The 10,072-nt window shown below is 47.4% G+C and overlaps 1 non-coding gene across 1 annotated transcript; it reads left to right on the top strand.

Annotated features, from left to right (window-relative positions):
• The first annotated feature begins 6,940 nt into the window (after positions 1-6,940).
• Positions 6,941-7,014, top strand: TRNAN-GUU (transfer RNA asparagine (anticodon GUU)). The gene has a single exon. It is a non-coding gene; the product is annotated as a tRNA-Asn (tRNA).
• Positions 7,015-10,072: the final 3,058 nt, after the last annotated feature.

Raw genomic sequence — 10,072 nt, 5'->3', positions numbered from 1 at the left:
ATAGGACTTTTTCACTTCACTATGGCTCTTTACCCGTCTTCCCTGCAAAATTATACTGCGTAAGCTAATAGTGCACTTAAGGGCTTGGCTACCACAAGGTAAAGTGACAACAACACTCACCAAAGTAGTAGCAAAAGACATTCAGGAGACTAAACCAGGACTCGTGCAGTTGTTGGACTCAGCAAAGTGGCAAGCGCGAAGTGTTTCTGGTGAGTCACTGCGGTTTTGATATTGGTACCTGCTAACTCTCATCTATTCTCTGGGCGGGTCCCTGCAAACCCAAAGAACCGTCAGGTTTCTGATTTGCGTTCTGGACCTTTAGCTTACCGCTGACCAACTATGGAGAGGATCAAGAAATGAAGCTCCTGGAAGGAGAGAAGCTGGGGACGGGGCAGTCACCTCAGAGATCCAAGAGGCCTCAGAGGCCCAAAGAAAAGGGAGATGTGTGGGGAAGAATCTGCGTGGAGATGAGGGGAGCGGCGGAGACTGGTCTTTGCGCAGATGTGGCCAGTGGACCCTCGGGGCTGTACCCCAAACACTGTGAACCGAATTTGCTAGCATCGTCAGCCACCGCAGCCTCTGCGTGTTTTGTGGGCCCATCGGTGTTCCGCGAGGGATTCCGTGTGTCTGGCAATGTGTGTCAACAGGTGTTGGCTTGAAATTTGGCCGGGCACGGTGGCTCACGCCTGTAATCCCAGCACTTTGTGAGGCCGAGGCGGATGGATCGCTTGAGGTCAAGAGTTCAAGACCAGCCTGGCTAACATGGAGAAATCCCGTCTCTACTAAAAATACAAAAATTAGCCGAATGTGGTGGCATGCATCTGCTATTCCAGCTACTAGAAGTATTGATGGAAGGCTGAGGCAGGAGAATCGCTTGAACCCGGGAGGCAGAGGTTGCAGTGAGCCAAGATCAGGCTAGTGCACTCCAGCCTGGGTGACAGAGTGATACTCAGTCAAAAAAAAAAAAAAAAAAGGAGCAAAAGAAGGCAGTGTTGATGGGACAACCAGACCTCCCAGGAGGCTTGTTGTAGAGGCAGTGGCTGGATCCTGAGAGATGAGATTTTTTAAAATTATGTAGCAGAATGAGGAGAGAAAAAAGGAGAAGCACATGAAAGAGAGAAAAGCACGAAAATCTGCAGACATCCAAGGATGAAGCAGAGAAAATAGTGTGAGTGTTTTTACATTAAAAAAAAAAATAAGAAGTGCAATGGTTGTCAGCAGGCTTTGTGGTCGTGTAGTGGTTAATACTTGTAGTTGTGGTTGCCGCAACCTGGGTTCTAATCTGAGTCACAGTAGTGTTTTCTATCCTGCGATTGTAGCTACAAGACCTGTCGTTTGCTTTGCCTTTAATCCTAGCAGCCTCCAGAGAGCAGAGTAAACCGCTGGCCCAGAAGGGGGCCAGCTTCTGGAGTTCAGCCCACAGTGCAAAAACTAGGGGGCGGCCTGGCCAAAAGGAAAACTTGGACATGCTCTTTGTCTCACAATGGAGCAGAAGAAATTTCCATAGGTGAAGATGCCGCCTCTCAAGGGCCCTTTGTCTGTAGCTTCCACTGATGAAATAATGTGGTTATAGTCTTTTCTGGTAGAGAAAACGGCTATATCAGTTGGATTTTTAAAAAACACAAAAGGAGAATGAGCTTTTAATGAGTTTATAATAAAATCTAAACTAGTTGTCATGCTCTACACCAGCTTGCCTCCATTCCCCATCCGTTAATTTTTATGAGAACAGTAAATTATTACTATTATTATTGTTTTTGAGATATAGTCTTGTTCTGTCACCCAGGCTGGAGTGCCATGGCTCAGTCTAGGCTCACTGCAACCTCCGTCTCCCAGGTTCAAGCAATGAGAACAGTAAATAAACTACAGTTCACATAAAGTGCACAAATCTTTAGTGCAATTTGTTTAATTTTGATAAATATAATCACCACCCAGCTCAAGTTATAGAAAATTGCCATCATCTGAGAAAGGCCTGTTAGAGCCCCTTTCCAGGCAATTCCCACCCTGTGTCCTCTTAGTTAATCACTATTCTGATGTCTATTCCCATAGGTTACAATTGCCTGTTCTTAAAGTTCACATGAGTGAATGGACATATCTTTTGGATCTGGCCTTTTTTCTGCAGTTATGTTCATTATACTCATGAGATATATCCACGTAGTTTCATAGGTCACTTCTCAATTTTGGTGTTATTGAATTCTTGTGATGAATATTCTTCTACAAGTCTTTTTGTGCACTTGAGATTCATGGAAGTACTTCAATTGCTGGGTCATGACCTGAGTATAAGTTTAACATTAGTATAAATTGCCAGTCATCTAGAATGTTTTTCACCAGCAATGACAGTTGAAGTGGCACCAAATTCTTGTTAGCATTTGGTGTACTAACTTTGTGAAATGTAGCTATGCTCTCAGACCAGTCTGGCCAACATAGCAAAACCCCATCTGTAGAAAATACAAAAATTAGCCAGGCATGGTGGCATGCACCTATAGTCCCAGCTACTCAGGAGGGGGAGGTTGCAGTGAGTCAAGATCGCACCATTGCACTCCAGCTCCGGTGACAGAATGAGACCCTGTCTCAGAAAAAAAAAAAAAAATAGCCATACACTGGTGAGTGATTAGTGGTGTCTCAGTGTGGAATTAATTTGTACTTGCCTAACGAGCAATACTATGAAGCATATTTTCTTATGGCTTCCAGCATATAAGAAATTCTCCTTTGCAAAGGCCTGTTCGAATATTTTGCCTGATTTTATTTGGCTTAGTTCTATATTACTGATTTATGAAAGTTCTCTTATATATTCAGGAATTGAGTCATTTTTTAAATAAATATATTGCAAATAACTTTTCCCAGTCAGTGACTTGACTGACAGCTGAAAGCTGTCAACTGAAAAATCACACAATTTGTAAATTTAGAAAGGAGACTTTATTTTTTATAAAGGGTTACAGCCTACAAGCTGGCCATTCTGACAGACTGGGAGGCATACCCTCCTGCTGAAACCCGAAAAGTAGGTTTCCAGGGAGCGGTGGGGGGAACAGGGATTTATGTTGATCTGGTTGGCCACATATACATATTCAACAGGGAATAACGGGAGCTCTGAATATTTGTGAAGGGATCCTGCTGCATGCATGCTGAGCAAACATGCCTGTTACATGCAATCCATGTTCACTTTGGGGTGGAGACAACATTTAAATACATTATAATTAGGCCCTATGCTTCAAAAGGTGAAGCAGGGACACAAAGGCAATCAAGTGCATAGCCTCTGTAAACTGTCCAGAAGCAGTCCAGAGCCAGCGGTCTCTTATCAAGAGAAAGTTACTGAAATCAGTCTCTTGTCCAATCAAAGAGGTAGTTGTGGCTTGTGTAGGGAGGGCTCAGTAAGTTTATGGTAAATGGGTGAGCTGCAAGTACTTCACCATTGCTTATCTCAAGGCCAGTGCTTGTTTAGCTAGAGAGAAAAAGGAAGAAGAAGAAAAAAAAGGGCAATTAGAACATAATTTATTTTGTAAGTTGAGGGGTGCATGACTTAACCTTGCCTGGCATGGCCTTAGGTCTTGTTTATAATATAGTGTCTTACTACGGTAAGAAGTCTGTTCTCACCGCCCTTCTTTCCCGTCAGAAAGGGATCCCTTCCGGACAGGACAGAAGTGAACAGCTGGTTTCCCCTACGTGTCCTTCCGGGCCTGGGCGTCTCGGCAGCTCAGGCTGACCCGAGACCTAACTCCCGGCGAGTGGGACCAGCAGGAGCCTGGAAGAGCGCGCGCACCAGGGTGGAGGTTGGGCGCCGGGGGTGGAGAACCGCAGTCAAACCCTCTTCTTCCCCGTGCACCGCGCACCTGCCCCCGGGGATGCCGAACGAATTGGCCCGTAAAGCTTTTCTGCAACCGAAAGAAGCCTGAAGCTCCAGGAGGGGCGAGAGGAGCCTCGTTGAGCGAGTCCAGCCCTCTGCCTGGCTGGCCCTGGTCAACAGGCTCGTAAGAGGCGGATTTGGAGAACAGAACGGAAGAAAAGACCTAAAGGTTTCGAATCTCATGATGTGGAGATGCTAATAGCCTCAAATCTTAAGGTCCGACTGTGAGGGGGAGCGAGGGTGTCTCGAGCTGGATCCACCCTTGAGCCTTCACCTGGAGCACAAATTCAGAGGGCAGGACTACTTGCAGCAATGGTTCTCAACAGGCGGCAACTTCGCCCTCACACGCCTCTCCCATCCTCGCTGGGACACTAGGCCACCAATGGGGGAAGCAGGGAGGGAGAATGTTAAACCCCTGGCATGTATTTAGTCAGCGGAGGCGACGGATGCTGCTAAACACCTTACAGTCCACCGCGGGAGGGCTCCTCCCTCACCCCGAAGTAGCCATTCCGCAGAGGTAGAGAAACTCGCGTGTAGATCAATGCCCACGCACTTGGCCGATGGGAAATCACGAACTGGTGACCAATTGGATCTTGGATCTGAGGAAAAAACTCCAGCATCAGAGGGAACTCTCCAAGTTTTGCCCGGAGCAAGCGGAAGGGTGGCGTTGCCATCGCCTAAGATGGGAAAATGGCAGGTGTCACAGGTTGCAGGGGAAGGTCGGAGACCAGTTGAGCGGCCCGGAGCCTTCCTGGAAAGAGTTTCCCATCCAGCCCTTCTCGGATTCCGCATCCGTCTGACTCCTTATGATGTTGAGGGTGCCAGGGTCTGGTTCCTTTATGATGTAGAGGGTGCCTCCATTTCACCCCGGGCGCCTCCCGGCTCCCGCCTCCTTCTGGCAACCTGGTGCGCGGCTCCCGACCTGGCGACCCGCGACCGTCTTGTCAGTTGCTGCCGCCTCGCATAGGCGCATCTTTAGGCCAGTGGTGAGCTGCGGCTGGGTCGCTGCAACTCGCTCCAGGACTCGGGACTCGTGGCCTTGGTGTCCCTCGCGAAGCCCTCGGTGTGTCGCCTGCAGGCTCTTTTTTTGAAGAAAGCAGGGAGGGAACGGCCTTGTGAGACGACTCCAGGAGCAAAGAGCGACCCTCACAAGGCCCAAGTACTCCCAGAGCACAGGGAAACTGTCGATTCAGACTGAAGAAGGGAGAGAAAGTAATTCATTCTATCTTCCCAGTGGTCTGGTGGTTAGGATTTGGCGCTTTGACCACCGTAACCCGGGTTCGATTCCCGGTTAGGGAACGTTTTGCACTGGCCGCCCTCCCACAGGAATCTCCCTTTACAACGCTGTCAGCCGGCCTGCTCCAAGGGCCAGATGCAGAACGGTCTCCACAGACAGGGGCAAACCCGGGGCGAAGGAGGGCAAGTCGCCGACACCGCTCCTATTTATCTCCGTGTCCGTCGTCCGCAGAAGCGGCTTTAGAGAGCGACTGAGCGTCTCGCTCAGGTGTACACAGCCGTGCAGAGATGCCAGCCCCCGTGGAGCAGCACCTAATAAGCCCACCCTCTTTGCCGTCGCTGCCCCGGAGGCGCCTATCAGGCTGAGCTGCGAATAACTAAGAGAGAGGCCAAGCCAAGTCGTGGCATTTGGGCATGCCCTGGACACGGGCACCTGCCAGTCAGCGGAGCCTCCTAACCTTCGTTCGCAGCTAATATGCTCGTTAGGTCTTCGGAAGAGGCGACCGGAGGCTATGCCCGCGAAGTTGGGAGGAGGGTGAACGGCGGGTGAGGTCCTCGAGGGTGATCTGGTTTGCTGATTGAGCGGTAGAGGGAGGCGATGTTCGCTGACCCAACAAAGACAGCAGGTGGAGTGGGCACAAATGGAAAACTGGCCGGTGCCCTAAGCAGAAAAGGCAGGTGTAAAAATCAGCACTAGGACGTCGAAGCGATGGTACCACAGTCAAATCCCACAATGTCTACACTCTACCAAGCACTTAGGCACGCTCCCCCTTTTCCATTCAGAGGTTGCTGCAGGCACAACACAGAGTACTAACCACTATAGAATCCCAACGCACCCCACACTTACTGCCATTGTTTTGATTCCCCACCCCTCTTTTGTTTATTTGTATATATTTTTTGAGAGACAGAATTTCGCTATGTCGCTCAGGCTGGAGGGCAGTGGCGCCTTCTCGGCTTACTGCTACCTCCTCCTCAAGCGATTCTCCTGCCTCAGCCTCCTGAGTAGCTGGGACTACAAGCTTGCGCCTCCACGCCCAGCTAATTTTTGTATTTTTAGTAGAGACAGCTTTCACCATGTTGGCCCAGCTGGTCTCGAACTTCTGACTTCAGGTGAGTGATCTACCCACCTCGGCCTCCCAAAGTGCTGGTATTACAGGCGTGAGCCACCGCGCCCGATCCTCCGATTATTATTTTTTAATGTAAAAACATTTATGCGATTTTTACTTCTTTATTCTTGGACAGCTACAGGTTCTTGTGATTTTCTCTCACGTCTTCTCCCCGTTTCCCCTCTCCATTCTGATACGTATCCCATCTTCTCTGCATCCAGCCGGTGCCCTCTGCACGGGCATCCTGGGCAGTCCCATTGTCTCGTCCTGGTCTCCCCTGCTTCTCCTTCCTCCTTTTCACATTTTCCCTTTTGACTCCCCTGCCTCTTTCCCGCTCCCGCCCCACCGACCCCATCTACTGAAGCCGAGCTGAGTGAGGGGAGAGCAAGTGGAGCAGATGATTGTCTGAAGGCGGCTCAAAAAAACAGAAAGAGCTACCATGAGAGCCGTCGGGCCGTTCGGCTTCCTTTGGGCCCTACTAGGCTCAGGCTGGGGTCGCAGATCCAGGCATTTCCAGAGGCACTGACTTCTGAAACAGGCGAGGGTCAACGCAGGGTGAAGGCCATTCGGCCGCCCTTCTGGTTTCAGAGTCAGGTAATGCACACGTTTCTAACGTGCACCAACACGATTAGTCTACTCAGCCTCTCCGGTTTTCCGAAGCTTTGTAGTCTGCACACTTGTCCTGCAGAAAGCGAATGGCAACCCCTAGAGTTTAATGATTGCTTAATCTATGTTGAGATGAAAGCGACCAACTGAGGTTGTCTCTGTGGCGCAATTGGTTAGCGCGTTCGGCTGTTAACTGGAAAGTTGGTGGTTCGAGCCCACCCAGGGACGTGATTTTAAACGTTGGTAGTTGTGGCCAGGCGCGGTGGCTCACGCCTATTAAAAGTGGCCAACGTAGGGGAAGCCTCGCTTGAGCTCAGAAGTTCAAGACCAGTGAGAATCCCGTCTCATTAAAAAACAAAACAAAACCAAATTGCAGTTGTTTCTCCTCAGGCCTATCACTATATTTAAAAGTGAAAGGCTCTTCCCTTATCCTTGTGTCTTGTGCATCCCACGAGGACACAAAGCAGAAGGTCCCTCTCCGAGCCTCCTAGAAAATAAGATCCCTTCAAGAATAAACTAGGTTGTTTGTATGGGAACCTGAAAGTATATGAAGAAAGAAACTTCAAAAATTCTGCCTTGCGTTCCACAAAAATTAACCCATCACAGTCTGCCTTCAAGTGGTATCGTACCTCTTCACATTACTCCTCTCCCTGCCTTTATGCTATTGTCATGCATTTTACTTTACACGTGTTATAAACGTTACAATCCATCTTTATTACTTTTGTTTAAGGAGTCAGATGTGTTTTTGTTTGTTTTTGTTGTTGTTATTAAGATGAGTCTCGCTCTATCGGGCAGGCTGGAGTGCAGTGGCACAATCTTAGCTCACTGCAACCTCTGCTTCCCCGGTTCAAGCGATTCTTCTGACTCAGACTCCTGAGTAGCAGGGATTACAGGCATGGGCCAACACGCGGGACTAATTTTTGTATTTTTAGTAGAGGGGCGGAAGGTGGGGGCGGTCACCATATTGGCCAGGCTGGTCTTGAACTCCTGACCTCAAGTGATCTGCCCGCCTCGGCCTCCCAAAGTGCTAGGATTACAGGTGTGAGCCACCACACCCGGCTAAAGAGTCAGATGTTAAAATTATATATTTGCCTATGTAGATGTCACTTCTAGTGTTCTTTTTTTTGTGTACATCCAGATTGTCATCCGGTGTCAGTTTCCTTCTGCCTGGAGGACTCCTTTAACCTGTCTATTAGATGTCTTAAACTTGTGCTATCATTCACTGATGCTGTATTCATTAAAAAAAAAAAAAAATTGTTACCATGAGTTGTATTTTAGATATTTCAATCATTTGTGGCTTTGTGTTTCTTAATATTTTTTTCTGCAGTGTTTAATCTGCTGTTAATTGCATCCAGTGAATTTATTATCTCAGGTGTTGTAGTTTTTAATCTCTAAAGTTTGATTCTGACCATTTTTATATGTTTGATACCTCTGCTTAATTCTTTGGACCCATAGAATATTGTCATAATAACTGTTTTAAAGTCCTCTGTGTTCATTTTTTTTTTCTTTTTTTTGAGACAGAGTCTCACTCTTGTTGCCCAGGCTGGAGTGCAATGGCGTGATCTTAGCTCACCACAACATCTTCTTCCCGGGTTCAAGCAATTCTCCTGCTTCTGCCTCCCGAGTAGCTGGGATTAGAGGCATGCGCCACCATGCCTGGCTAATTTCTGTATTTTTACTGGGGATGGGGTTTCATCATGTTAACCAGGCTAGTCTCGAACTCCTGACCTCAGGTGATCTGCCTGCCTTGGCCTTTCAAAGTACTGGGATTACAGGCATGAACCACCATGCCTGGCTGTCCTCTCTGTTAATTCTAACATTATGTTAGATCCGGTTCAATTTTGATTAACTGATTATTTCCCCTCTTTATGGGTCATTGTTTCCTGGCTCTTTGCATACTTGGTATTCTTTAATTGGATACTGGAAATTGTGAAGTTTACCTTCTTGCATACTAGCTATTTTTAAATTCCTTTTTTTTCCCTTGTGAGCAGGAAGTTATATTTTATAATTTCTATAAATCGTCTTGAATTTTTTCTGGGGTGCGCTTAAGTGACCTGTAAACAGTTGGATCCTTTTGGATCTTGCTTTTATGAACTTCTATGTGGTTCAGGAGTAGTGCTCAGTCCAAGGCTGATTATATCCCATTATGAAAGCATTATGAATTATGCATAATTCCAGTCTGGCTGGTGCAAACAGATACTGTTTTCTGCACTATGTGAGTACCAGATGCAATTCCATGATTTTCTTGGATGTTTCTTTCCCTGGCAGTAGTGAGCTACTCTTTTCACAATCATGCACTGACTAGTGCTCTGCTGAATACTGGTGGCAGAAACTGTACATATGCCCAGATTCTCTCTCTGCTCAGCTCTCTTCTCACTGGATCTTTGTACTATGAACTCTGTCTTGCTCTCCCCAAACACTTAGCTTCACTTCCTCAATTCAGGGAGTCTGCCACCAATCCTTTTCTTTGTGCCTAGCCTGGAAACAATTCTGCACCAGGCTGGCATTCCCTTCCAACCCAAATGAAACTCCAGAAAAATGAAGGGGTTCAGTGTAACTGAAAACAGTTGAGCCTTTGCATTCAGTTTGAACCAGTTGATTTGCATGTTTGTAAAGGAGTCTGGAAAATGAACCCTAGGCCTAATGTGAATGGTGAACAAAATCAGATCTAGAAGTATTGAATGTATCATAAGCTAAGCAGACTTTTTTAAACTAACAGCATTAGTGATTCAGGTGGAATTTCTTCCTCTTCCCTAGGTTCAGTTTCTGGCCAAAACATGTAATTTGTTTCCTTTTCTTTTCTCACTGTCAACATAACCTCATTTGTTGCATCTGTTGGAGTCTTTATTACTCACCTACTGAGTCTGGTCTACATAAAGATTGAGCAGCCAGGAGCAGGGCCACTGTGAGCTGAGGAAATGTGGGAAAGAAAAATCCCATTGGCCTTTTTTTTTTTTTTTTTTTTTTTTTAGAGGAGTCTCACTCCACCACTCAGGCTGGAGTGCAACCTCGGCTCACTGCAACCCCCAACTCCCAGGTTCAAGCGATTCTTCTGCCTCAGCCTCCCCAGTAGCTGGGATTACAGGCACATACCACCACGCCCAGCTAATTTTTGTATTTTTAGTAGAGACAGGGTTTCACCTTGTTGGCCAGGCTGGTCTCAAACTCCTGACCTCAGGCGATCCACCCATCTCCGCCTCCCAAAGTGCTGGGATTACAGGTGTGAGCCACCGCACCCAGCCCCATTGGTGTTTTTGGAATAAAAGATAGTAATACACTGTCTCCT

The sequence above is a fragment of the Symphalangus syndactylus genome, chromosome 12 (assembly GCF_028878055.3).
Source record: "Symphalangus syndactylus isolate Jambi chromosome 12, NHGRI_mSymSyn1-v2.1_pri, whole genome shotgun sequence".
Taxonomy (NCBI): Eukaryota; Metazoa; Chordata; class Mammalia; order Primates; family Hylobatidae; genus Symphalangus; species Symphalangus syndactylus.
The sequence above is the reverse complement of the archived record's forward strand: the minus strand, read 5'-3'. Positions and strand labels throughout refer to the sequence as shown.